Genomic DNA, 27701 nt, shown 5'->3' with positions numbered 1-27701 from the left:
CTTAACGGGAGTCCAGGTGGCCATCTCCACAAATGGACTTTTCAGAATCCTTGGGTGGCACCGTAGTCGGAAACCAATTCTGGTTATCGCTTCTCGGCCTTTTGGCTAAGATCAAGTGTAGTATCTGTTCTTATCAGTTTAATATCTGATACGTCCCCTATCTGGGGACCATATATTAAATGGATTTTTAGAACAGGGAGATGGAAAAAGAGCTTGCTCTGTCCACTCCACGCATTGACCTGGTATTGCAGTATCTCCAGGACCGGTGCACCCCTTCTTTAATGCAGTTTCTAAAATCAGAAAGAATTGAATTCAATGCTTTTTGTTCATTTTGCTTGTTTGTCGGATTTTGGGATGGACTCTTTGGCTTTGCTTTTCTTCTCCTCATTGGATTTTTCATGTTAAAAGTTGCAGAAGAAAGATGACAAGCTCATTTTGGTTCAACTTCAGCAACTGTGCATTGCATTGCCATGTAATGTAATGTAATGCAATGCTATCTATCTAGCTCTCCCTCTATACTTCCTTTTGGATAAACAGACATATTAGGCAAGCATTTTGGAGCTTTCACCTAAATAACTACAGGTGGTGAGATAAGCTGCACAATATAATTGACCTTTCAGTATATTGTTGCACACACACCATCTATTTAGCAAATGCCCTTGTTATCAACAGCAGCCTTTTAAACTCACCTGAGCTAACAGGTATGTGAGCTGGTTACTCTGCTGCGCTTAAAATTTCTTTTTTGGTTTGCTACAATGCCTTTTCTGAAACGTTGTCTCCCTCTGCTGGAACACTGACTTCTTTCATTTAATGCCTGCAGACTATAAAAGAGAAACCAACCCAAAAAGTTTGGTTGATTAGTCTGTGGCATTCTTTTAAACTGTTGCTTATGGCGGTCTCTGTGAGCTTCTCAGTGACATTCAGCCATCCAGGTATCCCGCCTGCAGTAGACGGAATGTGGCAATGGAACGCTGGCTGCGCGTGTCATAATAGGCTCTGAGCCTTTATATACCTGCGCACAGCAGCAGCCACCTTCAGTCTGCTGCTGGACAGCCAGCAGCAGCAGCAGCAGGAGAGGTAATTAATCAGCAACCCTCCTGCTAAGGGTAGACAGCTGCTCGTTCCACCCCCCCCCCCGCCTTAATTGGTTCTCCTCCCTTCCAACGGTGTTGAGGCGGGTGGGAACAGCCGGGGGTTGAGGGTACTGTGCTAAAAGAGGTGGAGTTATGCAGATCTAAAACACGTGGATTGCAGCAGCAGCAAGCCGAAAAGTGCAGGCATGTGAGGGATCTAGAGGTTGACAGCATGTCTTCTTAACGGGAGTCCAGGTGGCCATCTCCACAAATGGACTTTTCAGAATCCTTGGGTGGCACCGTAGTCGGAAACCAATTCTGGTTATCGCTTCTCGGCCTTTTGGCTAAGATCAAGTGTAGTATCTGTTCTTATCAGTTTAATATCTGATACGTCCCCTATCTGGGGACCATATATTAAATGGATTTTTAGAACAGGGAGATGGAAAAAGAGCTTGCTCTGTCCACTCCACGCATTGACCTGGTATTGCAGTATCTCCAGGACCGGTGCACCCCTTCTTTAATGCAGTTTCTAAAATCAGAAAGAATTGAATTCAATGCTTTTTGTTCATTTTGCTTGTTTGTCGGATTTTGGGATGGACTCTTTGGCTTTGCTTTTCTTCTCCTCATTGGATTTTTCATGTTAAAAGTTGCAGAAGCCAGATGACAAGCTCATTTTGGTTCAACTTCAGCAACTGTGCATTGCATTGCCATGTAATGTAATGTAATGCAATGCTATCTATCTAGCTCTCCCTCTATACTTCCTTTTGGATAAACAGACATATTAGGCAAGCATTTTGGATCTTTCACCTAAATAACTACAGGTGGTGAGATAAGCTGCACAATATAATTGACCTTTCAGTATATTGTTGCACACACACCATCTATTTAGCAAATGCCCTTGTTATCAACAGCAGCCTTTTAAACTCACCTGAGCTAACAGGTATGTGAGCTGGTTACTCTGCTGCGCTTAAAATTTCTTTTTTGGTTTGCTACAATGCCTTTTCTGAAACGTTGTCTCCCTCTGCTGGAACACTGACTTCTTTCATTTAATGCCTGCAGACTATAAAAGAGAAACCAACCCAAAAAGTTTGGTTGATTAGTCTGTGGCATTCTTTTAAACTGTTGCTTATGGCGGTCTCTGTGAGCTTCTCAGTGACATTCAGCCATCCAGGTATCCCGCCTGCAGTAGACGGAATGTGGCAATGGAACGCTGGCTGCGCGTGTCATAATAGGCTCTGAGCCTTTATATACCTGCGCACAGCAGCAGCCACCTTCAGTCTGCTGCTGGACAGCCAGCAGCAGCAGCAGCAGGAGAGGTAATTAATCAGCAACCCTCCTGCTAAGGGTAGACAGCTGCTCGTTCCACCCCCCCCCCGCCTTAATTGGTTCTCCTCCCTTCCAACGGTGTTGAGGCGGGTGGGAACAGCCGGGGGTTGAGGGTACTGTGCTAAAAGAGGTGGAGTTATGCAGATCTAAAACGCGTGGATTGCAGCAGCAGCAAGCCGAAAAGTGCAGGCATGTGAGGGATCTAGAGGTTGACAGCATGTCTTCTTAACGGGAGTCCAGGTGGCCATCTCCACAAATGGACTTTTCAGAATCCTTGGGTGGCACCGTAGTCGGAAACCAATTCTGGTTATCGCTTCTCGGCCTTTTGGCTAAGATCAAGTGTAGTATCTGTTCTTATCAGTTTAATATCTGATACGTCCCCTATCTGGGGACCATATATTAAATGGAATTTTAGAACAGGGAGATGGAAAAAGAGCTTGCTCTGTCCACTCCACGCATTGACCTGGTATTGCAGTATCTCCAGTACCGGTGCACCCCTTCTTTAATGCAGTTTCTAAAATCAGAAAGAATTGAATTCAATGCTTTTTGTTCATTTTGCTTGTTTGTCGGATTTTGGGATGGACTCTTTGGCTTTGCTTTTCTTCTCCTCATTGGATTTTTCATGTTAAAAGTTGCAGAAGCCAGATGACAAGCTCATTTTGGTTCAACTTCAGCAACTGTGCATTGCATTGCCATGTAATGTAATGTAATGCAATGCTATCTATCTAGCTCTCCCTCTATACTTCCTTTTGGATAAACAGACATATTAGGCAAGCATTTTGGAGCTTTCACCTAAATAACTACAGGTGGTGAGATAAGCTGCACAATATAATTGACCTTTCAGTATATTGTTGCACACACACCATCTATTTAGCAAATGCCCTTGTTATCAACAGCAGCCTTTTAAACTCACCTGAGCTAACAGTTATGTGAGCTGGTTACTCTGCTGCGCTTAAAATTTCTTTTTTGGTTTGCTACAATGCCTTTTCTGAAACGTTGTCTCCCTCTGCTGGAACACTGACTTCTTTCATTTAATGCCTGCAGACTATAAAAGAGAAACCAACCCAAAAAGTTTGGTTGATTAGTCTGTGGCATTCTTTTAAACTGTTGCTTATGGCGGTCTCTGTGAGCTTCTCAGTGACATTCAGCCATCCAGGTATCCCGCCTGCAGTAGACGGAATGTGGCAATGGAACGCTGGCAGCGCGTGTCATAATAGGCTCTGAGCCTTTATATACCTGCACACAGCAGCAGCCACCTTCAGTCTGCTGCTGGACAGCCAGCAGCAGCAGCAGCAGGAGAGGTAATTAATCAGCAACCCTCCTGCTAAGGGTAGACAGCTGCTCGTTCCACCCCCCCCCCGCCTTAATTGGTTCTCCTCCCTTCCAACGGTGTTGAGGCGGGTGGGAACAGCCGGGGGTTGAGGGTACTGTGCTAAAAGAGGTGGAGTTATGCAGATCTAAAACGCGTGGATTGCAGCAGCAGCAATCCGAAAAGTGCAGGCATGTGAGGGATCTAGAGGTTGACAGCATGTCTTCTTAACGGGAGTCCAGGTGGCCATCTCCACAAATGGACTTTTCAGAATCCTTGGGTGGCACCGTAGTCGGAAACCAATTCTGGTTATCGCTTCTCGGCCTTTTGGCTAAGATCAAGTGTAGTATCTGTTCTTATCAGTTTAATATCTGATACGTCCCCTATCTGGGGACCATATATTAAATGGATTTTTAGAACAGGGAGATGGAAAAAGAGCTTGCTCTGTCCACTCCACGCATTGACCTGGTATTGCAGTATCTCCAGGACCGGTGCACCCCTTCTTTAATGCAGTTTCTAAAATCAGAAAGAATTGAATTCAATGCTTTTTGTTCATTTTGCTTGTTTGTCGGATTTTGGGATGGACTCTTTGGCTTTGCTTTTCTTCTCCTCATTGGATTTTTCATGTTAAAAGTTGCAGAAGCCAGATGACAAGCTCATTTTGGTTCAACTTCAGCAACTGTGCATTGCATTGCCATGTAATGTAATGTAATGCAATGCTATCTATCTAGCTCTCCCTCTATACTTCCTTTTGGATAAACAGACATATTAGGCAAGCATTTTGGAGCTTTCACCTAAATAACTACAGGTGGTGAGATAAGCTGCACAATATAATTGACCTTTCAGTATATTGTTGCACACACACCATCTATTTAGCAAATGCCCTTGTTATCAACAGCAGCCTTTTAAACTCACCTGAGCTAACAGGTATGTGAGCTGGTTACTCTGCTGCGCTTAAAATTTCTTTTTTGGTTTGCTACAATGCCTTTTCTGAAACGTTGTCTCCCTCTGCTGGAACACTGACTTCTTTCATTTAATGCCTGCAGACTATAAAAGAGAAACCAACCCAAAAAGTTTGGTTGATTAGTCTGTGGCATTCTTTTAAACTGTTGCTTATGGCGGTCTCTGTGAGCTTCTCAGTGACATTCAGCCATCCAGGTATCCCGCCTGCTGTAGACGGAATGTGGCAATGGAACGCTGACTGCGCGTGTCATAATAGGCTATGAGCCTTTATATACCTGCGCACAGCAGCAGCCACCTTCAGTCTGCTGCTGGACAGCCAGCAGCAGCAGCAGCAGGAGAGGTAATTAATCAGCAACCCTCCTGCTAAGGGTAGACAGCTGCTCGCTCCACCCCCACCCCCGCCTTAATTGGTTCTCCTCCCTTCCAACGGTGTTGAGGCGGGTGGGAACAGCCGGGGGTTGAGGGTACTGTGCTAAAAGAGGTGGAGTTATGCAGATCTAAAACGCGTGGATTGCAGCAGCAGCAAGCCGAAAAGTGCAGGCATGTGAGGGATCTAGAGGTTGACAGCTTGTCTTCTTAACGGGAGTCCAGGTGGCCATCTCCACAAATGGACTTTTCAGAATCCTTGGGTGGCACCGTAGTCGGAAACCAATTCTGGTTATCGCTTCTCGGCCTTTTGGCTAAGATCAAGTGTAGTATCTGTTCTTATCAGTTTAATATCTGATACGTCCCCTATCTGGGGACCATATATTAAATGGATTTTTAGAACAGGGAGATGGAAAAAGAGCTTGCTCTGTCCACTCCACGCATTGACCTGGTATTGCAGTATCTCCAGGACCGATGCACCCCTTCTTTAATGCAGTTTCTAAAATCAGAAAGAATTGAATTCAATGCTTTTTGTTCATTTTGCTTGTTTGTCGGATTTTGGGATGGACTCTTTGGCTTTGCTTTTCTTCTCCTCATTGGATTTTTCATGTTAAAAGTTGCAGAAGCCAGATGACAAGCTCATTTTGGTTCAACTTCAGCAACTGTGCATTGCATTGCCATGTAATGTAATGTAATGCAATGCTATCTATCTAGCTCTCCCTCTATACTTCCTTTTGGATAAACAGACATATTAGGCAAGCATTTTGGAGCTTTCACCTAAATAACTACAGGTGGTGAGATAAGCTGCACAATATAATTGACCTTTCAGTATATTGTTGCACACACACCATCTATTTAGCAAATGCCCTTGTTATCAACAGCAGCCTTTTAAACTCACCTGAGCTAACAGGTATGTGAGCTGGTTACTCTGCTGCGCTTAAAATTTCTTTTTTGGTTTGCTACAATGCCTTTTCTGAAACGTTGTCTCCCTCTGCTGGAACACTGACTTCTTTCATTTAATGCCTGCAGACTATAAAAGAGAAACCAACCCAAAAAGTTTGGTTGATTAGTCTGTGGCATTCTTTTAAACTGTTGCTTATGGCGGTCTCTGTGAGCTTCTCAGTGACATTCAGCCATCCAGGTATCCCGCCTGCAGTAGACGGAATGTGGCAATGGAACGCTGGCTGCGCGTGTCATAATAGGCTCTGAGCCTTTATATACCTGCGCACAGCAGCAGCCACCTTCAGTCTGCTGCTGGACAGCCAGCAGCAGCAGCAGCAGGAGAGGTAATTAATCAGCAACCCTCCTGCTAAGGGTAGACAGCTGCTCGTTCCACCCCCCCCCCGCCTTAATTGGTTCTCCTCCCTTCCAACGGTGTTGAGGCGGGTGGGAACAGCCGGGGGTTGAGGGTACTGTGCTAAAAGAGGTGGAGTTATGCAGATCTAAAACGCGTGGATTGCAGCAGCAGCAAGCCGAAAAGTGCAGGCATGTGAGGGATCTAGAGGTTGACAGCATGTCTTCTTAACGGGAGTCCAGGTGGCCATCTCCACAAATGGACTTTTCAGAATCCTTGGGTGGCACCGTAGTCGGAAACCAATTCTGGTTATCGCTTCTCGGCCTTTTGGCTAAGATCAAGTGTAGTATCTGTTCTTATCAGTTTAATATCTGATACGTCCCCTATCTGGGGACCATATATTAAATGGATTTTTAGAACAGGGAGATGGAAAAAGAGCTTGCTCTGTCCACTCCACGCATTGACCTGGTATTGCAGTATCTCCAGGACCGGTGCACCCCTTCTTTAATGCAGTTTCTAAAATCAGAAAGAATTGAATTCAATGCTTTTTGTTCATTTTGCTTGTTTGTCGGATTTTGGGATGGACTCTTTGGCTTTGCTTTTCTTCTCCTCATTGGATTTTTCATGTTAAAAGTTGCAGAAGCCAGATGACAAGCTCATTTTGGTTCAACTTCAGCAACTGTGCATTGCATTGCCATGTAATGTAATGTAATGCAATGCTATCTATCTAGCTCTCCCTCTATACTTCCTTTTGGATAAACAGACATATTAGGCAAGCATTTTGGAGCTTTCACCTAAATAACTACAGGTGGTGAGATAAGCTGCACAATATAATTGACCTTTCAGTATATTGTTGCACACACACCATCTATTTAGCAAATGCCCTTGTTATCAACAGCAGCCTTTTAAACTCACCTGAGCTAACAGGTATGTGAGCTGGTTACTCTGCTGCGCTTAAAATTTCTTTTTTGGTTTGCTACAATGCCTTTTCTGAAACGTTGTCTCCCTCTGCTGGAACACTGACTTCTTTCATTTAATGCCTGCAGACTATAAAAGAGAAACCAACCCAAAAAGTTTGGTTGATTAGTCTGTGGCATTCTTTTAAACTGTTGCTTATGGCGGTCTCTGTGAGCTTCTCAGTGACATTCAGCCATCCAGGTATCCCGCCTGCAGTAGACGGAATGTGGCAATGGAACGCTGGCTGCGCGTGTCATAATAGGCTCTGAGCCTTTATATACCTGCGCACAGCAGCAGCCACCTTCAGTCTGCTGCTGGACAGCCAGCAGCAGCAGCAGCAGGAGAGGTAATTAATCAGCAACCCTCCTGCTAAGGGTAGACAGCTGCTCGTTCCACCCCCCCCCCGCCTTAATTGGTTCTCCGCCCTTCCAACGGTGTTGAGGCGGGTGGGAACAGCCGGGGGTTGAGGGTACTGTGCTAAAAGAGGTGGAGTTATGCAGATCTAAAACGCGTGGATTGCAGCAGCAGCAAGCCGAAAAGTGCAGGCATGTGAGGGATCTAGAGGTTGACAGCATGTCTTCTTAACGGGAGTCCAGGTGGCCATCTCCACAAATGGACTTTTCAGAATCCTTGGGTGGCACCGTAGTCGGAAACCAATTCTGGTTATCGCTTCTCGGCCTTTTGGCTAAGATCAAGTGTAGTATCTGTTCTTATCAGTTTAATATCTGATACGTCCCCTATCTGGGGACCATATATTAAATGGATTTTTAGAACAGGGAGATGGAAAAAGAGCTTGCTCTGTCCACTCCACGCATTGACCTGGTATTGCAGTATCTCCAGGACCGGTGCACCCCTTCTTTAATGCAGTTTCTAAAATCAGAAAGAATTGAATTCAATGCTTTTTGTTCATTTTGCTTGTTTGTCGGATTTTGGGATGGACTCTTTGGCTTTGCTTTTCTTCTCCTCATTGGATTTTTCATGTTAAAAGTTGCAGAAGCCAGATGACAAGCTCATTTTGGTTCAACTTCAGCAACTGTGCATTGCATTGCCATGTAATGTAATGTAATGCAATGCTATCTATCTAGCTCTCCCTCTATACTTCCTTTTGGATAAACAGACATATTAGGCAAGCATTTTGGAGCTTTCACCTAAATAACTACAGGTGGTGAGATAAGCTGCACAATATAATTGACCTTTCAGTATATTGTTGCACACACACCATCTATTTAGCAAATGCCCTTGTTATCAACAGCAGCCTTTTAAACTCACCTGAGCTAACAGGTATGTGAGCTGGTTACTCTGCTGCGCTTAAAATTTCTTTTTTGGTTTGCTACAATGCCTTTTCTGAAACGTTGTCTCCCTCTGCTGGAACACTGACTTCTTTCATTTAATGCCTGCAGACTATAAAAGAGAAACCAACCCAAAAAGTTTGGTTGATTAGTCTGTGGCATTCTTTTAAACTGTTGCTTATGGCGGTCTCTGCGAGCTTCTCAGTGACATTCAGCCATCCAGGTATCCCGCCTGCAGTAGACGGAATGTGGCAATGGAACGCTGGCTGCGCGTGTCATAATAGGCTCTGAGCCTTTATATACCTGCGCACAGCAGCAGCCACCTTCAGTCTGCTGCTGGACAGCCAGCAGCAGCAGCAGCAGGAGAGGTAGTTAATCAGCAACCCTCCTGCTAAGGGTAGACAGCTGCTCGTTCCACCCCCCCCCCCCGCCTTAATTGGTTCTCCTCCCTTCCAACGGTGTTGAGGCGGGTGGGAACAGCCAGGGGTTGAGGGTACTGTGCTAAAAGAGGTGGAGTTATGCAGATCTAAAACGCGTGGATTGCAGCAGCAGCAAGCCGAAAAGTGCAGGCATGTGAGGGATCTAGAGGTTGACAGCATGTCTTCTTAACGGGAGTCCAGGTGGCCATCTCCACAAATGGACTTTTCAGAATCCTTGGGTGGCACCGTAGTCGGAAACCAATTCTGGTTATCGCTTCTCGGCCTTTTGGCTAAGATCAAGTGTAGTATCTGTTCTTATCAGTTTAATATCTGATACGTCCCCTATCTGGGGACCATATATTAAATGGATTTTTAGAACAGGGAGATGGAAAAAGAGCTTGCTCTGTCCACTCCACGCATTGACCTGGTATTGCAGTATCTCCAGGACCGGTGCACCCCTTCTTTAATGCAGTTTCTAAAATCAGAAAGAATTGAATTCAATGCTTTTTGTTCATTTTGCTTGTTTGTCGGATTTTGGGATGGACTCTTTGGCTTTGCTTTTCTTCTCCTCATTGGATTTTTCATGTTAAAAGTTGCAGAAGCCAGATGACAAGCTCATTTTGGTTCAACTTCAGCAACTGTGCATTGCATTGCCATGTAATGTAATGTAATGCAATGCTATCTATCTAGCTCTCCCTCTATACTTCCTTTTGGATAAACAGACATATTAGGCAAGCATTTTGGAGCTTTCACCTAAATAACTACAGGTGGTGAGATAAGCTGCACAATATAATTGACCTTTCAGTATATTGTTGCACACACACCATCTATTTAGCAAATGCCCTTGTTATCAACAGCAGCCTTTTAAACTCACCTGAGCTAACAGGTATGTGAGCTGGTTACTCTGCTGCGCTTAAAATTTCTTTTTTGGTTTGCTACAATGCCTTTTCTGAAACGTTGTCTCCCTCTGCTGGAACACTGACTTCTTTCATTTAATGCCTGCAGACTATAAAAGAGAAACCAACCCAAAAAGTTTGGTTGATTAGTCTGTGGCATTCTTTTAAACTGTTGCTTATGGCGGTCTCTGTGAGCTTCTCAGTGACATTCAGCCATCCAGGTATCCCGCCTGCAGTAGACGGAATGTGGCAATGGAACGCTGGCTGCGCGTGTCATAATAGGCTCTGAGCCTTTATATACCTGCGCACAGCAGCAGCCACCTTCAGTCTGCTGCTGGACAGCCAGCAGCAGCAGCAGCAGGAGAGGTAATTAATCAGCAACCCTCCTGCTAAGGGTAGACAGCTGCTCGTTCCACCCCCCCCCCGCCTTAATTGGTTCTCCGCCCTTCCAACGGTGTTGAGGCGGGTGGGAACAGCCGGGGGTTGAGGGTACTGTGCTAAAAGAGGTGGAGTTATGCAGATCTAAAACGCGTGGATTGCAGCAGCAGCAAGCCGAAAAGTGCAGGCATGTGAGGGATCTAGAGGTTGACAGCATGTCTTCTTAACGGGAGTCCAGGTGGCCATCTCCACAAATGGACTTTTCAGAATCCTTGGGTGGCACCGTAGTCGGAAACCAATTCTGGTTATCGCTTCTCGGCCTTTTGGCTAAGATCAAGTGTAGTATCTGTTCTTATCAGTTTAATATCTGATACGTCCCCTATCTGGGGACCATATATTAAATGGATTTTTAGAACAGGGAGATGGAAAAAGAGCTTGCTCTGTCCACTCCACGCATTGACCTGGTATTGCAGTATCTCCAGGACCGGTGCACCCCTTCTTTAATGCAGTTTCTAAAATCAGAAAGAATTGAATTCAATGCTTTTTGTTCATTTTGCTTGTTTGTCGGATTTTGGGATGGACTCTTTGGCTTTGCTTTTCTTCTCCTCATTGGATTTTTCATGTTAAAAGTTGCAGAAGCCAGATGACAAGCTCATTTTGGTTCAACTTCAGCAACTGTGCATTGCATTGCCATGTAATGTAATGTAATGCAATGCTATCTATCTAGCTCTCCCTCTATACTTCCTTTTGGATAAACAGACATATTAGGCAAGCATTTTGGAGCTTTCACCTAAATAACTACAGGTGGTGAGATAAGCTGCACAATATAATTGACCTTTCAGTATATTGTTGCACACACACCATCTATTTAGCAAATGCCCTTGTTATCAACAGCAGCCTTTTAAACTCACCTGAGCTAACAGGTATGTGAGCTGGTTACTCTGCTGCGCTTAAAATTTCTTTTTTGGTTTGCTACAATGCCTTTTCTGAAACGTTGTCTCCCTCTGCTGGAACACTGACTTCTTTCATTTAATGCCTGCAGACTATAAAAGAGAAACCAACCCAAAAAGTTTGGTTGATTAGTCTGTGGCATTCTTTTAAACTGTTGCTTATGGCGGTCTCTGTGAGCTTCTCAGTGACATTCAGCCATCCAGGTATCCCGCCTGCAGTAGACGGAATGTGGCAATGGAACGCTGGCTGCGCGTGTCATAATAGGCTCTGAGCCTTTATATACCTGCGCACAGCAGCAGCCACCTTCAGTCTGCTGCTGGACAGCCAGCAGCAGCAGCAGCAGGAGAGGTAATTAATCAGCAACCCTCCTGCTAAGGGTAGACAGCTGCTCGTTCCACCCCCCCCCCGCCTTAATTGGTTCTCCGCCCTTCCAACGGTGTTGAGGCGGGTGGGAACAGCCGGGGGTTGAGGGTACTGTGCTAAAAGAGGTGGAGTTATGCAGATCTAAAACGCGTGGATTGCAGCAGCAGCAAGCCGAAAAGTGCAGGCATGTGAGGGATCTAGAGGTTGACAGCATGTCTTCTTAACGGGAGTCCAGGTGGCCATCTCCACAAATGGACTTTTCAGAATCCTTGGGTGGCACCGTAGTCGGAAACCAATTCTGGTTATCGCTTCTCGGCCTTTTGGCTAAGATCAAGTGTAGTATCTGTTCTTATCAGTTTAATATCTGATACGTCCCCTATCTGGGGACCATATATTAAATGGATTTTTAGAACAGGGAGATGGAAAAAGAGCTTGCTCTGTCCACTCCACGCATTGACCTGGTATTGCAGTATCTCCAGGACCGGTGCACCCCTTCTTTAATGCAGTTTCTAAAATCAGAAAGAATTGAATTCAATGCTTTTTGTTCATTTTGCTTGTTTGTCGGATTTTGGGATGGACTCTTTGGCTTTGCTTTTCTTCTCCTCATTGGATTTTTCATGTTAAAAGTTGCAGAAGCCAGATGACAAGCTCATTTTGGTTCAACTTCAGCAACTGTGCATTGCATTGCCATGTAATGTAATGTAATGCAATGCTATCTATCTAGCTCTCCCTCTATACTTCCTTTTGGATAAACAGACATATTAGGCAAGCATTTTGGAGCTTTCACCTAAATAACTACAGGTGGTGAGATAAGCTGCACAATATAATTGACCTTTCAGTATATTGTTGCACACACACCATCTATTTAGCAAATGCCCTTGTTATCAACAGCAGCCTTTTAAACTCACCTGAGCTAACAGGTATGTGAGCTGGTTACTCTGCTGCGCTTAAAATTTCTTTTTTGGTTTGCTACAATGCCTTTTCTGAAACGTTGTCTCCCTCTGCTGGAACACTGACTTCTTTCATTTAATGCCTGCAGACTATAAAAGAGAAACCAACCCAAAAAGTTTGGTTGATTAGTCTGTGGCATTCTTTTAAACTGTTGCTTATGGCGGTCTCTGCGAGCTTCTCAGTGACATTCAGCCATCCAGGTATCCCGCCTGCAGTAGACGGAATGTGGCAATGGAACGCTGGCTGCGCGTGTCATAATAGGCTCTGAGCCTTTATATACCTGCGCACAGCAGCAGCCACCTTCAGTCTGCTGCTGGACAGCCAGCAGCAGCAGCAGCAGGAGAGGTAGTTAATCAGCAACCCTCCTGCTAAGGGTAGACAGCTGCTCGTTCCACCCCCCCCCCCCGCCTTAATTGGTTCTCCTCCCTTCCAACGGTGTTGAGGCGGGTGGGAACAGCCAGGGGTTGAGGGTACTGTGCTAAAAGAGGTGGAGTTATGCAGATCTAAAACGCGTGGATTGCAGCAGCAGCAAGCCGAAAAGTGCAGGCATGTGAGGGATCTAGAGGTTGACAGCATGTCTTCTTAACGAGAGTCCAGGTGGCCATCTCCACAAATGGACTTTTCAGAATCCTTGGGTGGCACCGTAGTCGGAAACCAATTCTGGTTATCGCTTCTCGGCCTTTTGGCTAAGATCAAGTGTAGTATCTGTTCTTATCAGTTTAATATCTGATACGTCCCCTATCTGGGGACCATATATTAAATGGATTTTTAGAACAGGGAGATGGAAAAAGAGCTTGCTCTGTCCACTCCACGCATTGACCTGGTATTGCAGTATCTCCAGGACCGGTGCACCCCTTCTTTAATGCAGTTTCTAAAATCAGAAAGAATTGAATTCAATGCTTTTTGTTCATTTTGCTTGTTTGTCGGATTTTGGGATGGACTCTTTGGCTTTGCTTTTCTTCTCCTCATTGGATTTTTCATGTTAAAAGTTGCAGAAGCCAGATGACAAGCTCATTTTGGTTCAACTTCAGCAACTGTGCATTGCATTGCCATGTAATGTAATGTAATGCAATGCTATCTATCTAGCTCTCCCTCTATACTTCCTTTTGGATAAACAGACATATTAGGCAAGCATTTTGGAGCTTTCACCTAAATAACTACAGGTGGTGAGATAAGCTGCACAATATAATTGACCTTTCAGTATATTGTTGCACACACACCATCTATTTAGCAAATGCCCTTGTTATCAACAGCAGCCTTTTAAACTCACCTGAGCTAACAGGTATGTGAGCTGGTTACTCTGCTGCGCTTAAAATTTCTTGTTTGGTTTTCTACAATGCCTTTTCTGAAACGTTGTCTCCCTCTGCTGGAACACTGACTTCTTTCATTTAATGCCTGCAGACTATAAAAGAGAAACCAACCCAAAAAGTTTGGTTGATTAGTCTGTGGCATTCTTTTAAACTGTTGCTTATGGCGGTCTCTGTGAGCTTCTCAGTGACATTCAGCCATCCAGGTATCCCGCCTGCAGTAGACGGAATGTGGCAATGGAACGCTGGCTGCGCGTGTCATAATAGGCTCTGAGCCTTTATATACCTGCGCACAGCAGCAGCCACCTTCAGTCTGCTGCTGGACAGCCAGCAGCAGCAGCAGCAGGAGAGGTAATTAATCAGCAACCCTCCTGCTAAGGGTAGACAGCTGCTCGTTCCACCCCCCCCCCGCCTTAATTGGTCCTCCTCCCTTCCAACGGTGTTGAGGCGGGTGGGAACAGCCGGGGGTTGAGGGTACTGTGCTAAAAGAGGTGGAGTTATGCAGATCTAAAACGCGTGGATTGCAGCAGCAGCAAGCCGAAAAGTGCAGGCATGTGAGGGATCTAGAGGTTGACAGCATGTCTTCTTAGCGGGAGTCCAGGTGGCCATCTCCACAAATGGACTTTTCAGAATCCTTGGGTGGCACCGTAGTCGGAAACCAATTCTGGTTATCGCTTCTCGGCCTTTTGGCTAAGATCAAGTGTAGTATCTGTTCTTATCAGTTTAATATCTGATACGTCCCCTATCTGGGGACCATATATTAAATGGATTTTTAGAACAGGGAGATGGAAAAAGAGCTTGCTCTGTCCACTCCACGCATTGACCTGGTATTGCAGTATCTCCAGGACCGGTGCACCCCTTCTTTAATGCAGTTTCTAAAATCAGAAAGAATTGAATTCAATGCTTTTTGTTCATTTTGCTTGTTTGTCGGATTTTGGGATGGACTCTTTGGCTTTGCTTTTCTTCTCCTCATTGGATTTTTCATGTTAAAAGTTGCAGAAGCCAGATGACAAGCTCATTTTGGTTCAACTTCAGCAACTGTGCATTGCATTGCCATGTAATGTAATGTAATGCAATGCTATCTATCTAGCTCTCCCTCTATACTTCCTTTTGGATAAACAGACATATTAGGCAAGCATTTTGGAGCTTCCACCTAAATAACTACAGGTGGTGAGATAAGCTGCACAATATAATTGACCTTTCAGTATATTGTTGCACACACACCATCTATTTAGCAAATGCCCTTGTTATCAACAGCAGCCTTTTAAACTCACCTGAGCTAACAGGTATGTGAGCTGGTTACTCTGCTGCGCTTAAAATTTCTTTTTTGGTTTGCTACAATGCCTTTTCTGAAACGTTGTCTCCCTCTGCTGGAACACTGACTTCTTTCATTTAATGCCTGCAGACTATAAAAGAGAAACCAACCCAAAAAGTTTGGTTGATTAGTCTGTGGCATTCTTTTAAACTGTTGCTTATGGCGGTCTCTGTGAGCTTCTCAGTGACATTCAGCCATCCAGGTATCCCGCCTGCAGTAGACGGAATGTGGCAATGGAACGCTGGCTGCGCGTGTCATAATAGGCTCTGAGCCTTTATATACCTGCGCACAGCAGCAGCCACCTTCAGTCTGCTGCTGGACAGCCAGCAGCAGCAGCAGCAGGAGAGGTAATTAATCAGCAACCCTCCTGCTAAGGGTAGACAGCTGCTCGTTCCACCCCCCCCCCGCCTTAATTGGTTCTCCTCCCTTCCAACGGTGTTGAGGCGGGTGGGAACAGCCGGGGGTTGAGGGTACTGTGCTAAAAGAGGTGGAGTTATGCAGATCTAAAACGCGTGGATTGCAGCAGCAGCAAGCCGAAAAGTGCAGGCATGTGAGGGATCTAGAGGTTGACAGCATGTCTTCTTAACGGGAGTCCAGGTGGCCATCTCCACAAATGGACTTTTCAGAATCCTTGGGTGGCACCGTAGTCGGAAACCAATTCTGGTTATCGCTTCTCGGCCTTTTGGCTAAGATCAAGTGTAGTATCTGTTCTTATCAGTTTAATATCTGATACGTCCCCTATCTGGGGACCATATATTAAATGGATTTTTAGAACAGGGAGATGGAAAAAGAGCTTGCTCTGTCCACTCCACGCATTGACCTGGTATTGCAGTATCTCCAGGACCGGTGCACCCCTTCTTTAATGCAGTTTCTAAAATCAGAAAGAATTGAATTCAATGCTTTTTGTTCATTTTGCTTGTTTGTCGGATTTTGGGATGGACTCTTTGGCTTTGCTTTTCTTCTCCTCATTGGATTTTTCATGTTAAAAGTTGCAGAAGCCAGATGACAAGCTCATTTTGGTTCAACTTCAGCAACTGTGCATTGCATTGCCATGTAATGTAATGTAATGCAATGCTATCTATCTAGCTCTCCCTCTATACTTCCTTTTGGATAAACAGACATATTAGGCAAGCATTTTGGAGCTTTCACCTAAATAACTACAGGTGGTGAGATAAGCTGCACAATATAATTGACCTTTCAGTATATTGTTGCACACACACCATCTATTTAGCAAATGCCCTTGTTATCAACAGCAGCCTTTTAAACTCACCTGAGCTAACAGGTATGTGAGCTGGTTACTCTGCTGCGCTTAAAATTTCTTTTTTGGTTTGCTACAATGCCTTTTCTGAAACGTTGTCTCCCTCTGCTGGAACACTGACTTCTTTCATTTAATGCCTGCAGACTATAAAAGAGAAACCAACCCAAAAAGTTTGGTTGATTAGTCTGTGGCATTCTTTTAAACTGTTGCTTATGGCGGTCTCTGTGAGCTTCTCAGTGACATTCAGCCATCCAGGTATCCCGCCTGCAGTAGACGGAATGTGGCAATGGAACGCTGGCTGCGCGTGTCATAATAGGCTCTGAGCCTTTATATACCTGCGCACAGCAGCAGCCACCTTCAGTCTGCTGCTGGACAGCCAGCAGCAGCAGCAGCAGGAGAGGTAATTAATCAGCAACCCTCCTGCTAAGGGTAGACAGCTGCTCGTTCCACCCCCCCCCCGCCTTAATTGGTTCTCCTCCCTTCCAACGGTGTTGAGGCGGGTGGGAACAGCCGGGGGTTGAGGGTACTGTGCTAAAAGAGGTGGAGTTATGCAGATCTAAAACACGTGGATTGCAGCAGCAGCAAGCCGAAAAGTGCAGGCATGTGAGGGATCTAGAGGTTGACAGCATGTCTTCTTAACGGGAGTCCAGGTGGCCATCTCCACAAATGGACTTTTCAGAATCCTTGGGTGGCACCGTAGTCGGAAACCAATTCTGGTTATCGCTTCTCGGCCTTTTGGCTAAGATCAAGTGTAGTATCTGTTCTTATCAGTTTAATATCTGATACGTCCCCTATCTGGGGACCATATATTAAATGGATTTTTAGAACAGGGAGATGGAAAAAGAGCTTGCTCTGTCCACTCCACGCATTGACCTGGTATTGCAGTATCTCCAGGACCGGTGCACCCCTTCTTTAATGCAGTTTCTAAAATCAGAAAGAATTGAATTCAATGCTTTTTGTTCATTTTGCTTGTTTGTCGGATTTTGGGATGGACTCTTTGGCTTTGCTTTTCTTCTCCTCATTGGATTTTTCATGTTAAAAGTTGCAGAAGCCAGATGACAAGCTCATTTTGGTTCAACTTCAGCAACTGTGCATTGCATTGCCATGTAATGTAATGTAATGCAATGCTATCTATCTAGCTCTCCCTCTATACTTCCTTTTGGATAAACAGACATATTAGGCAAGCATTTTGGAGCTTTCACCTAAATAACTACAGGTGGTGAGATAAGCTGCACAATATAATTGACCTTTCAGTATATTGTTGCACACACACCATCTATTTAGCAAATGCCCTTGTTATCAACAGCAGCCTTTTAAACTCACCTGAGCTAACAGGTATGTGAGCTGGTTACTCTGCTGCGCTTACAATTTCTTTTTTGGTTTGCTACAATGCCTTTTCTGAAACGTTGTCTCCCTCTGCTGGAACACTGACTTCTTTCATTTAATGCCTGCAGACTATAAAAGAGAAACCAACCCAAAAAGTTTGGTTGATTAGTCTGTGGCATTCTTTTAAACTGTTGCTTATGGCGGTCTCTGTGAGCTTCTCAGTGACATTCAGCCATCCAGGTATCCCGCCTGCAGTAGACGGAATGTGGCAATGGAACGCTGGCTGCGCGTGTCATAATAGGCTCTGAGCCTTTATATACCTGCGCACAGCAGCAGCCACCTTCAGTCTGCTGCTGGACAGCCAGCAGCAGCAGCAGCAGGAGAGGTAATTAATCAGCAACCCTCCTGCTAAGGGTAGACAGCTGCTCGTTCCACCCCCCCCCCCCGCCTTAATTGGTTCTCCTCCCTTCCAACGGTGTTGAGGCGGGTGGGAACAGCCGTGGGTTGAGGGTACTGTGCTAAAAGAGGTGGAGTTATGCAGATCTAAAACGCGTGGATTGCAGCAGCAGCAAGCCGAAAAGTGCAGGCATGTGAGGGATCTAGAGGTTGACAGCATGTCTTCTTAACGGGAGTCCAGGTGGCCATCTCCACAAATGGACTTTTCAGAATCCTTGGGTGGCACCGTAGTCGGAAACCAATTCTGGTTATCGCTTCTCGGCCTTTTGGCTAAGATCAAGTGTAGTATCTGTTCTTATCAGTTTAATATCTGATACGTCCCCTATCTGGGGACCATATATTAAATGGATTTTTAGAACAGGGAGATGGAAAAAGAGCTTGCTCTGTCCACTCCACGCATTGACCTGGTATTGCAGTATCTCCAGGACCGGTGCACCCCTTCTTTAATGCAGTTTCTAAAATCAGAAAGAATTGAATTCAATGCTTTTTGTTCATTTTGCTTGTTTGTCGGATTTTGGGATGGACTCTTTGGCTTTGCTTTTCTTCTCCTCATTGGATTTTTCATGTTAAAAGTTGCAGAAGCCAGATGACAAGCTCATTTTGGTTCAACTTCAGCAACTGTGCATTGCATTGCCATGTAATGTAATGTAATGCAATGCTATCTATCTAGCTCTCCCTCTATACTTCCTTTTGGATAAACAGACATATTAGGCAAGCATTTTGGAGCTTTCACCTAAATAACTACAGGTGGCCATCTCCACAAATGGACTTTTCAGAATCCTTGGGTGGCACCGTAGTCGGAAACCAATTCTGGTTATCGCTTCTCGGCCTTTTGGCTAAGATCTTGTATCTGGTCAGAAGGATCCTAGAGTGTCTCCCCCTCGGCCTTGCAGCATCGCCACTTAGGTGGCTTAAGCTGCCTGCTGCTATTGGGGGGGGTCCAGAGGAAACGAGAGGTGATAATGGGCGTCAAGATTCGCTATGCCGGGACCGATGATATTCGGGTCAAAAATGCTTTTCGCATTGATATTGAGGAGTCAAGGAGGAATTTCTTTAACCTGCGGTTCTTGGTGGAAGTCGTCATCTTCAAGATTTTGAATGTTGGTCGTGGAGACATCATTTGTCTACAGGAGTTCCCAAAGAATGGCCGGTACGTTTTGGTCCTTGATCGTATGGCAGCTTGCCAGAATCTTTTCAAGACTCTAAAGGATCAGCAAGCCTTGGATCATCCGGCTCTTGAAGGGCTTACATTCACGGTATTGTATACTAAGGGGGAAGTGCCAGTTGTTGTGTTTATGCACAACCCCCTTGTGGATGTGGAGGACATTACTAGATTCCTGAACCGTCATTGCAGCTATGTGTCCTACTCACACAAGGTGAGGAATGAGGTGGGCTTGTGGACTGGCAAACACAAGTTTTTTGTACGGTTCCAGGAAGACCCCCTGGGACCTGGGGGTATCCACTACCCTCCCCTCAGTTTTGCCATCGGGAGGGATAGAGGGTATATGTATTTTCCCGGTGCTCCGCGTTTTTGCAGGAAGTGTAAATCCTTTGGACACTACCAAGAGGACTGCACGGTGGAGAAGTTTTGTGGGAAATGCAATAAAGAGGGTCATCTGGCAATGGAATGTACTAACTCCATGGTCTGTAATGCGTGTGGGGAGGAGGGACACGCTTTCAAGGACTGTCCCCATCGTTCCAGGTCATATGCAGAGGCCGTGTCCCCACGTCCTAGTACTGCCGCCACTATTGGTGAGGCGATTGAGGCAGTAAGGGACTTCATGGAAGTGATGGAGGAAGCACCTGATCCTGCTGGTGGAAGCGCTGTTGAGATGGAGCCTGCAGATATGTCAATTCTGCTTGATGTGAGTGGTGAGGGAGAAGTGAGCGGTTCACTCTCCACAACGCCGGTGTTGGCTTTGGAAAGCTCAGAGGCCATTCAAGAAGGTGGTGGTGGCCAGGGTGACTTCACCGGGGCTGTGGTGAGGCCCCCTGATGAGGACTCTGATGTGTCTTCTGCAAAGAAGTTCCGACCAGATATTTCACCTGCCAGTATTGGGAGCATCAGCCCCTTAAGTGATAGGAGCTATTCCGAGAGCTACAGTGCCTCTCCTAGGAGGTCTTTTTTGGAGGAGGGGGCCAGCATTCTGTGCTTAACATCAGGAATCGAGTTTCAAGACGAGAAAGGTTGACTCTTCGGTGGGGGGTATGTTCTTTTTTACCAAATATGGTTAAAAAATGGGCTCCAACGTGGGCTGTAGTGTACTGTCAGTAAATGTAAGGCTTATAAAATCTAAGCCTAGAAGATTGGCTATACTGGAAGAACTAAAAAATCTTGGAGCAAATATCTACTGTCTGCAAGAGTGCGGAATTGAAGAGTCACCTCCTGAAAAGGACTGGGTATATGGGCATAGCATTTGGTCAGGTTCAATGACAAACAAAAATGATGGTGTGGGGATTTTGTTGGGGAATAGGGATTTAAGTTTTGAAAATTATATGGTGGTGGAGCCAGGTCGTTGTATAATGGCAGTGGTTAAGGGGAGAGGGTGGAGGGTGAAAATTGTTAACGTGTATTGTCCAATTAACAAAGGGGATAGGTTAGCACTATTAGAGAAAATACGTTTTTTTTTGCCTGGAAGGATTCCAATATTATTAGTTGGTGATTTCAATTGTGTTTCTGAAGGGGAAATTGATGTCACAGGTAAGGTCCTTAATCAAATTACATCTGATTTTTCTTTTTTAGATGCAGCGGAATTTTTGAGTAAGCCACCACCGGCCACATATAGAGCTGATAGGGGAGGAATAGTGTCCAGGATTGACCGCATGCTGTATACAAATAGAGGTTTGGTGTGTAAATTTTTTAAACAGCATGTTTTTTCTTTCACAGACCATGAATGTTTGTGGGGTATGTTTGAAGGTGATAAAAAAATGGTGCATGGTGTTGGGGTATGGAAGCTAAATGTTAGGTTGTTAGAGGATGTTAGGGTTATGAGAGACTTCGAAAGTAAGTATGAATGGTGGAGGTCTAGGAAAAATAATTTTGTGGATGTGACTGTATGGTGGGATTGGGTGAAAGTGGAAATTAAGAATTTTTTTAGGAGGTGGGGTTATAAAAAAGCAGCAATTGAAAGAGGCAGATTTAAAGATTTAAATATGAGGATTGAGTGGTTACATAAAATGAGTATGAAAGGAATTGATGTTAGTGATCAACTCAGAGGAGCGAGAGATGAGATGAAGCGTGTTTTGGAAAAGCGTGGGAAGGAAATTATTTTTAGGACGAGAGTTGAGCATTTGGATATGGATGAGAAGTGTACGAGGTACTTTTTTAAAAAAATGTGCAGTAAGAAAGATGAGTTGGATGAGGTTGAAAATGATAATGGTATGACTGTGGTTGGAAGGGAAGTGTTGGATGAGGTACATAGTTTCTATAGTAGTTTATTTGAGTCTAAATGGGTGGATGGGGGTTTGAAAGAGCATGTGTTAGGTATGTTGGAGAGTCAGCTTGAATCAGGGGAACGTGAGTGTTTGAGTGAGGATATTGTTTTTGATGAGGTTAAAAAGGCGGTGGATGGTGCGAAAAAGAATAAAACACCTGGGAAAGATGGGTTGCCTGTGGAGTTTTATGTAAAAGCATGGGATGTGATTGGTGTTGATTTTGTGGAGGTATGTCAATATATGTGGATGAATGGTGTACTTTGTAATTCCATGAAAGAAGGAGTAGTTGTTTTACTATATAAGAAGGGTGAGAAAAAGAATTTGCGTAATTGGAGGCCGATTACATTACTCAATGCAGATTACAAAGTCTTTAGCAAAATTCTGGCTAACCGTATGCGTGGGGTGATTGGAAGTGTGGTTGGTGTTGATCAAGTGTGCGCGGTGCCAGGTAGGTGTATGACTGATAACCTCTTGTTGTTGAGGGACGTAATTGGAGATTGTATGTTTAGGAAGGGGAAATGTATGGTTTTTTGTGTGGATTTTGAGAAAGCTTTTGATAGAGTGTCGCATGCGTTTATGTTTGAGGTGTTAGTTAGGATGGGTTTTCCTAGTGTTTTTGTGAAGGCGATAAGGTGTTTGTATGATGGTGTGGTGAGTGAAGTGTTAGTGAATGGATGTTTGAGTGAGAAGGTGTGCATAAAATCAGGGGTCAGGCAGGGGTGTCCGTTGTCCCCTGTCCTGTTTATAAGTGTGATTGAGCCCCTGTTGTGCATGATTCGGAAAGAGAAAGTGATGAATGGTCTTCTAATCCCAGGGAGTGGTGGAAAGACTGTAAAGGTAATGGGGTATATGGACGATGTTGTTGTGGTGAGTGATAATATGGCTGCTATGAATCGAGCAAGGTTGCTTTTAGATTTCTTTTGTGGTGCATCTGGTTTTAGGGTGAATTGGGGGAAGTGTAGCTTTAAGTGTTTTGGGGATTCGAGTGTTAGGATGGATGGTGTGATATGTGAAGAAGGTGCTATTAAGGTTCTGGGGGTGTGGTTTAACAAAGATCTGAAAGGGAATGAGAGTTGGGATGAATGCGGTAAGAGGATTGAACAAAAGTTAAATTTTTGGAGGTTGCGGGACTTGACATTGTCAGGCAAAGTCCTTATTATTAAGTCAGTGATTCTTCCTATGTTACTTTTTGTGTCCGTGGTTTTTCCAGCCCCTTATAGGGGTTTTAGGCGGATTGAGAAGCTAATTTTTACGTTTTATTGGGGAAGTAAGATGGAAAAACTTAAAAGGGAATATTTGTGTAAGTTACGTGAACATGGGGGAATGGATTTCCCAAATTTTGAAATTTGTCTTGGTTTAAATTATATTAAAACAGTGGTTGTTCTGTTAGGTAGGGATAACAAGACGGCTTTTATGATTAAATATATGGCTGGATGGATGTTGTTTGGGTTGAAATGGATGAGAAGGGATGCAAGAGTGCCTGTTTCGTTTAAATGTCCAGTGTGGTATGAGTTTGTTGAAAAATTTGTTGTCAAGCATGATTTGTTGGATGTTCCTATGGGTGATTTCAAAGTGATAAGGAATGTAAGGAGAAGGATGCGTGTTAGAGAGTTTGAATGTAACATTGGGGGCTTGAGATCGAGTGAAGCGTTGTGTGTATGGAGGAACCTGAGTATAAAAGGAATATCGAATAGGCAGCGTGATATCGTATGGATGAGTTTGCATGAGATTTTGCCTGTGAGAGAGGTACAGAAGAGGAGGGATCTGATTAGAACAGAGGTATGTCCGAGGGATGGATGTGGGGCGAGTGAAACTGTTATGCATTTGGTTTGGAATTGTGATTATGCTCAGAGTGTTTGGAAGGGAGTGGGTGGTTTATGCAAGGAACTAGCGGGCGTGAATTTTATAAATTGGAGAGTGGTAATGTTTGGGATGGGTGCAAGTAGCCGGGTGAAAGAGAGATTGTTGTGGTTGATAATGGCATGTGTAATAGAAAGTCTGTGGGACGTTAGGAATTTGTGTTTATTTAAAAGGAAAATAATCTCAGTTAATAATTGTGTTAGGATGGTTTTGTCAAGGTTATACATAGTTTATTTATGGGACAGCCGTGGCGGTGGTGGCTTTGATTCAGAAGGTTTTTGGAAAGTCAAAAAATGGAGGTCACTGGTAAAGTACCAGTAAGTCCTTGTTTAAGTGTTGTGATCTGTCTTTTTTTATGATAATGGTATGTTTTACAGTTTTTTGTCCATTCAAAAGGTATTACAACTGTTTCAGTATAAAGTTATAAATATGAAATAAAGAAAGTACCATTATGATGTAAGACTGGGCAACGTAGTATGAGTTTTTATACTATTGATTGTTGCTTGAAAAATTTTACTGAATGGTATAAAAAAAAAAAAAAAAAAAAATCTGTTCTTATCAGTTTAATATCTGATACGTCCCCTATCTGGGGACCATATATTAAATGGATTTTTAGAACAGGGAGATGGAAAAAGAGCTTGCTCTGTCCACTCCACGCATTGACCTGGTATTGCAGTATCTCCAGGACCGGTGCACCCCTTCTTTAATGCAGTTTCTAAAATCAGAAAGAATTGAATTCAATGCTTTTTGTTCATTTTGCTTGTTTGTCGGATTTTGGGATGGACTCTTTGGCTTTGCTTTTCTTCTCCTCATTGGATTTTTCATGTTAAAAGTTGCAGAAGCCAGATGACAAGCTCATTTTGGTTCAACTTCAGCAACTGTGCATTGCATTGCCATGTAATGTAATGTAATGCAATGCTATCTATCTAGCTCTCCCTCTATACTTCCTTTTGGATAAACAGACATATTAGGCAAGCATTTTGGAGCTTTCACCTAAATAACTACAGGTGGTGAGATAAGCTGCACAATATAATTGACCTTTCAGTATATTGTTGCACACACACCATCTATTTAGCAAATGCCCTTGTTATCAACAGCAGCCTTTTAAACTCACCTGAGCTAACAGGTTTGTGAGCTGGTTACTCTGCTGCGCTTAAAATTTCTTTTTTGGTTTGCTACAATGCCTTTTCTGAAACGTTGTCTCCCTCTGCTGGAACACTGACTTCTTTCATTTAATGCCTGCAGACTATAAAAGAGAAACCAACCCAAAAAGTTTGGTTGATTAGTCTGTGGCATTCTTTTAAACTGTTGCTTATGGCGGTCTCTGTGAGCTTCTCAGTGACATTCAGCCATCCAGGTATCCCGCCTGCAGTAGACGGAATGTGGCAATGGAACGCTGGCTGCGCGTGTCATAATAGGCTCTGAGCCTTTATATACCTGCGCACAGCAGCAGCCACCTTCAGTCTGCTGCTGGACAGCCAGCAGCAGCAGCAGCAGGAGAGGTAATTAATCAGCAACCCTCCTGCTAAGGGTAGACAGCTGCTCGTTCCACCCCCCCCCCGCCTTAATTGGTTCTCCTCCCTTCCAACGGTGTTGAGGCGGGTGGGAACAGCCGGGGGTTGAGGGTACTGTGCTAAAAGAGGTGGAGTTATGCAGATCTAAAACGCGTGGACTGCAGCAGCAGCAAGCCGAAAAGTGCAGGCATGTGAGGGATCTAGAGGTTGACAGAATGTCTTCTTAACGGGAGTCCAGGTGGCCATCTCCACAAATGGACTTTTCAGAATCCTTGGGTGGCACCGTAGTCGGAAACCAATTCTGGTTATCGCTTCTCGGCCTTTTGGCTAAGATCAAGTGTAGTATCTGTTCTTATCAGTTTAATATCTGATACGTCCCCTATCTGGGGACCATATATTAAATGGATTTTTAGAACAGGGAGATGGAAAAAGAGCTTGCTCTGTCCACTCCACGCATTGACCTGGTATTGCAGTATCTCCAGGACCGGTGCACCCCTTCTTTAATGCAGTTTCTAAAATCAGAAAGAATTGAATTCAATGCTTTTTGTTCATTTTGCTTGTTTGTCGGATTTTGGGATGGACTCTTTGGCTTTGCTTTTCTTCTCCTCATTGGATTTTTCATGTTAAAAGTTGCAGAAGCCAGATGACAAGCTCATTTTGGTTCAACTTCAGCAACTGTGCATTGCATTGCCATGTAATGTAATGTAATGCAATGCTATCTATCTAGCTCTCCCTCTATACTTCCTTTATGATAAACAGACATATTAGGCAAGCATTTTGGAGCTTTCACCTAAATAACTACAGGTGGTGAGATAAGCTGCACAATATAATTGACCTTTCAGTATATTGTTGCACACACACCATCTATTTAGCAAATGCCCTTGTTATCAACAGCAGCCTTTTAAACTCACCTGAGCTAACAGGTATGTGAGCTGGTTACTCTGCTGCGCTTAAAATTTCTTTTTTGGTTTGCTACAATGCCTTTTCTGAAACGTTGTCTCCCTCTGCTGGAACACTGACTTCTTTCATTTAATGCCTGCAGACTATAAAAGAGAAACCAACCCAAAAAGTTTGGTTGATTAGTCTGTGGCATTCTTTTAAACTGTTGCTTATGGCGGTCTCTGTGAGCTTCTCAGTGACATTCAGCCATCCAGGTATCCCGCCTGCAGTAGACGGAATGTGGCAATGGAACGCTGGCTGCGCGTGTCATAATAGGCTCTGAGCCTTTATATACCTGCGCACAGCAGCAGCCACCTTCAGTCTGCTGCTGGACAGCCAGCAGCAGCAGCAGCAGGAGAGGTAATTAATCAGCAACCCTCCTGCTAAGGGTAGACAGCTGCTCGTTCCACCCCCCCCCCCGCCTTAATTGGTTCTCCTCCCTTCCAACGGTGTTGAGGCGGGTGGGAACAGCCGGGGGTTGAGGGTACTGTGCTAAAAGAGGTGGAGTTATGCAGATCTAAAACGCGTGGATTGCAGCAGCAGCAAGCCGAAAAGTGCAGGCATGTGAGGGATCTAGAGGTTGACAGCATGTCTTCTTAACGGGAGTCCAGGTGGCCATCTCCACAAATGGACTTTTCAGAATCCTTGGGTGGCACCGTAGTCGGAAACCAATTCTGGTTATCGCTTCTCGGCCTTTTGGCTAAGATCAAGTGTAGTATCTGTTCTTATCAGTTTAATATCTGATACGTCCCCTATCTGGGGACCATATATTAAATGGATTTTTAGAACAGGGAGATGGAAAAAGAGCTTGCTCTGTCCACTCCACGCATTGACCTGGTATTGCAGTATCTCCAGGACCGGTGCACCCCTTCTTTAATGCAGTTTCTAAAATCAGAAAGAATTGAATTCAATGCTTTTTGTTCATTTTGCTTGTTTGTCGGATTTTGGGATGGACTCTTTGGCTTTGCTTTTCTTCTCCTCATTGGATTTTTCATGTTAAAAGTTGCAGAAGCCAGATGACAAGCTCATTTTGGTTCAACTTCAGCAACTGTGCATTGCATTGCCATGTAATGTAATGTAATGCAATGCTATCTATCTAGCTCTCCCTCTATACTTCCTTTTGGATAAACAGACATATTAGGCAAGCATTTTGGAGCTTTCACCTAAATAACTACAGGTGGTGAGATAAGCTGCACAATATAATTGACCTTTCAGTATATTGTTGCACACACACCATCTATTTAGCAAATGCCCTTGTTATCAACAGCAGCCTTTTAAACTCACCTGAGCTAACAGGTATGTGAGCTGGTTACTCTGCTGCGCTTAAAATTTCTTTTTTGGTTTGCTACAATGCCTTTTCTGAAACGTTGTCTCCCTCTGCTGGAACACTGACTTCTTTCATTTAATGCCTGCAGACTATAAAAGAGAAACCAACCCAAAAAGTTTGGTTGATTAGTCTGTGGCATTCTTTTAAACTGTTGCTTATGGCGGTCTCTGTGAGCTTCTCAGTGACATTCAGCCATCCAGGTATCCCGCCTGCAGTAGACGGAATGTGGCAATGGAACGCTGGCTGCGCGTGTCATAATAGGCTCTGAGCCTTTATATACCTGCGCACAGCAGCAGCCACCTTCAGTCTGCTGCTGGACAGCCAGCAGCAGCAGCAGCAGGAGAGGTAATTAATCAGCAACCCTCCTGCTAAGGGTAGACAGCTGCTCGTTCCACCCCCCCCCCGCCTTAATTGGTTCTCCTCCCTTCC

At 44.5% G+C, this 27701-nt stretch overlaps 18 non-coding genes across 18 annotated transcripts; all 18 read left to right on the top strand.

Annotated features, from left to right (window-relative positions):
- The first annotated feature begins 85 nt into the window (after nucleotides 1–85).
- Nucleotides 86–276, top strand: LOC141208965 (U2 spliceosomal RNA). The gene has a single exon (XR_012279175.1). It is a non-coding gene; the product is annotated as a U2 spliceosomal RNA (small nuclear RNA).
- Nucleotides 277–1397: 1121 nt separating this feature from the next.
- Nucleotides 1398–1588, top strand: LOC141208964 (U2 spliceosomal RNA). The gene has a single exon (XR_012279174.1). It is a non-coding gene; the product is annotated as a U2 spliceosomal RNA (small nuclear RNA).
- Nucleotides 1589–2708: 1120 nt separating this feature from the next.
- LOC141210405 (U2 spliceosomal RNA) lies at nucleotides 2709–2899 on the top strand. Its single transcript, XR_012280574.1, has one exon. It is a non-coding gene; the product is annotated as a U2 spliceosomal RNA (small nuclear RNA).
- A 1120-nt stretch (nucleotides 2900–4019) lies between these two features.
- Nucleotides 4020–4210, top strand: LOC141208963 (U2 spliceosomal RNA). The gene has a single exon (XR_012279173.1). It is a non-coding gene; the product is annotated as a U2 spliceosomal RNA (small nuclear RNA).
- A 1121-nt stretch (nucleotides 4211–5331) lies between these two features.
- Nucleotides 5332–5522, top strand: LOC141209858 (U2 spliceosomal RNA). The gene has a single exon (XR_012280047.1). It is a non-coding gene; the product is annotated as a U2 spliceosomal RNA (small nuclear RNA).
- A 1120-nt stretch (nucleotides 5523–6642) lies between these two features.
- Nucleotides 6643–6833, top strand: LOC141208962 (U2 spliceosomal RNA). The gene has a single exon (XR_012279172.1). It is a non-coding gene; the product is annotated as a U2 spliceosomal RNA (small nuclear RNA).
- Nucleotides 6834–7953: 1120 nt separating this feature from the next.
- Nucleotides 7954–8144, top strand: LOC141208961 (U2 spliceosomal RNA). The gene has a single exon (XR_012279171.1). It is a non-coding gene; the product is annotated as a U2 spliceosomal RNA (small nuclear RNA).
- A 1122-nt stretch (nucleotides 8145–9266) lies between these two features.
- Nucleotides 9267–9457, top strand: LOC141208959 (U2 spliceosomal RNA). The gene has a single exon (XR_012279169.1). It is a non-coding gene; the product is annotated as a U2 spliceosomal RNA (small nuclear RNA).
- A 1120-nt stretch (nucleotides 9458–10577) lies between these two features.
- On the top strand, nucleotides 10578–10768 carry LOC141208958 (U2 spliceosomal RNA). The gene has a single exon (XR_012279168.1). It is a non-coding gene; the product is annotated as a U2 spliceosomal RNA (small nuclear RNA).
- A 1120-nt stretch (nucleotides 10769–11888) lies between these two features.
- Nucleotides 11889–12079, top strand: LOC141208957 (U2 spliceosomal RNA). The gene has a single exon (XR_012279167.1). It is a non-coding gene; the product is annotated as a U2 spliceosomal RNA (small nuclear RNA).
- Nucleotides 12080–13201: 1122 nt separating this feature from the next.
- Nucleotides 13202–13392, top strand: LOC141208956 (U2 spliceosomal RNA). The gene has a single exon (XR_012279166.1). It is a non-coding gene; the product is annotated as a U2 spliceosomal RNA (small nuclear RNA).
- A 1120-nt stretch (nucleotides 13393–14512) lies between these two features.
- LOC141208955 (U2 spliceosomal RNA) lies at nucleotides 14513–14703 on the top strand. The gene has a single exon (XR_012279165.1). It is a non-coding gene; the product is annotated as a U2 spliceosomal RNA (small nuclear RNA).
- A 1120-nt stretch (nucleotides 14704–15823) lies between these two features.
- On the top strand, nucleotides 15824–16014 carry LOC141208954 (U2 spliceosomal RNA). Its single transcript, XR_012279164.1, has one exon. It is a non-coding gene; the product is annotated as a U2 spliceosomal RNA (small nuclear RNA).
- A 1120-nt stretch (nucleotides 16015–17134) lies between these two features.
- On the top strand, nucleotides 17135–17325 carry LOC141208953 (U2 spliceosomal RNA). Its single transcript, XR_012279163.1, has one exon. It is a non-coding gene; the product is annotated as a U2 spliceosomal RNA (small nuclear RNA).
- A 1122-nt stretch (nucleotides 17326–18447) lies between these two features.
- On the top strand, nucleotides 18448–18638 carry LOC141208952 (U2 spliceosomal RNA). Its single transcript, XR_012279162.1, has one exon. It is a non-coding gene; the product is annotated as a U2 spliceosomal RNA (small nuclear RNA).
- Nucleotides 18639–23998: 5360 nt separating this feature from the next.
- On the top strand, nucleotides 23999–24193 carry LOC141210636 (U2 spliceosomal RNA). Its single transcript, XR_012280780.1, has one exon. It is a non-coding gene; the product is annotated as a U2 spliceosomal RNA (small nuclear RNA).
- Nucleotides 24194–25313: 1120 nt separating this feature from the next.
- On the top strand, nucleotides 25314–25504 carry LOC141208951 (U2 spliceosomal RNA). The gene has a single exon (XR_012279161.1). It is a non-coding gene; the product is annotated as a U2 spliceosomal RNA (small nuclear RNA).
- Nucleotides 25505–26625: 1121 nt separating this feature from the next.
- LOC141208950 (U2 spliceosomal RNA) lies at nucleotides 26626–26816 on the top strand. Its single transcript, XR_012279160.1, has one exon. It is a non-coding gene; the product is annotated as a U2 spliceosomal RNA (small nuclear RNA).
- The last annotated feature ends 885 nt before the right edge of the window (nucleotides 26817–27701 follow it).

This window comes from Phyllobates terribilis, unplaced genomic scaffold, assembly GCF_046119375.1.
Source record: "Phyllobates terribilis strain yellow unplaced genomic scaffold, ASM4611937v1 Scaffold_169__1_contigs__length_4117513, whole genome shotgun sequence".
Taxonomy (NCBI): Eukaryota; Metazoa; Chordata; class Amphibia; order Anura; family Dendrobatidae; genus Phyllobates; species Phyllobates terribilis.
This window is presented reverse-complemented; position numbering and strand designations above follow the sequence as displayed.